The sequence below is a fragment of the Montipora foliosa genome, chromosome 11, assembly GCF_036669935.1.
Source record: "Montipora foliosa isolate CH-2021 chromosome 11, ASM3666993v2, whole genome shotgun sequence".
Lineage (NCBI taxonomy): Eukaryota > Metazoa > Cnidaria > Anthozoa > Scleractinia > Acroporidae > Montipora > Montipora foliosa.
The window spans coordinates 33,585,329-33,586,898 of record NC_090879.1 but is presented as its reverse complement, the minus strand read 5'-3'; positions in this window follow the sequence as shown (position 1 = coordinate 33,586,898).

Here is a 1,570-nt window from a genome sequence, read left to right as displayed (position 1 = left end):
ACCTGATATTTTTTTCTTCATCTGTCTTTTGGCTTGTGTTTTTCGGTTGACTCCTGGCTTTTACGGTACTCTTTGGAGGCAAACGTAAAGCCAAACAGTGTTTTGACCTGGCATCAGGTTAGACTAGCAAGAAGAGGAAATTAATGAAGTCAAAGAGCCTCTGCTGGCGCGACATGTGGTCGACCCCTCAAATGGTCTTAATGACGCCCCCACTTGAAAAAAAAAAAACTGGAACGCTGCTGGATAAATACCCCACCCAATTCAGTGCCTTCTTTTTTGTGTAACATGTACCACAGGCAACCCAGCGTACGCTTTTGGAGCGTCTAAGTTCTTTTTTCTTTCCGTGTCGGTAAAAATCTTGCCTGTCACTTCCCCCCCTGCTAAGTAGTGTCTTTCGGTGCACCAGAGTCTTCTGTGCGTATTTTGTTACGTTTGAGGGGGTTGGGTTTAATTGCGAAAATTTCTCTGGTGCACACAGAGGACATTTAATTTTTGTAACCTTTGGCCCAATGGCGTCGAAAGTCATTGTAACACGCATGGCATTTTAGTGGCTCTTTAAACAAAAATACCATCGAGGAGTCCAAGAATTGGGAACAGGGCAGGCGGTGAAAAATAAAATCTGGAATCTTTAAAGCGACGAGTAATGGTCTTTCGGACAACAATGTCATTTTTCGCCGATGGATATCAGTGAGTCTTGTTTCTAATATTTTACTAACTTGGTATTATATACAACACCGAAATCAAATGGCGTTTTTTTAATGGATTTAAACAACCCAACTGAAGGAATCAAAACGCCTTGAATGCATCACAGTGTTTCACTGAAGTCGCATCTCAAAGTTGTCTGCCAATTTACATATATTTTTTGTATTCAACCCTGCAAAGGTAAAAAAAATTGAAAATTGTACAGTGAAGAATTATTTGAATGAAAGCTTGTTTGTCTCTTTTGTGCTTCATTATTTACGGTCCAAGGTTTCTTTGTCGACAGGGTGTTTGATGTACACTGTCATCACCGTCCCGGTGACGGTCACTTCCGGTTAACATGAGATACACACGTACCGCCCGTTGGATATCATGTTACACATTGCGGAAGCCGTGGAGTTTAGAGCTTTTGTGTGTCTCCCGGGTTTTTATTCGCTTTTAATTTGTCCTTACTTATTGCAGGTAAGAAAATAATGTCGCTTGTGATAAACTTCTGGCTTGTTGTTTTATACAGTTTATCTCAAAAACTAAGTCCTGACGAAGGAAAGTGCAACAACAGAAAAATTGTACGTTTCACAAGGTTGGTCATTTAAAAGCTGTTAAGCTATGTCGGGAGCTTTATGTGCCTCGCTTTTCCGCCGTCCTATCCAATGTGGAGGCGGTTTATTAAGGGAAAGAACAGTTATAGTTTCCCTTCGAGTCCTAACATTTTCAACGTGTTGAGGGAAAAAAAGTTATAGTTTGCCCGAGTTGAAGTGGACCACAACGGACACGTGGAATGCGGAGAACAGGGGCTCTTGCAACAAGTTGTCGTTTAAAGACTAAGCTTGGTTCGAGAGCCCCTATGGCCTCGCTTTTTGCAGTCCTATCC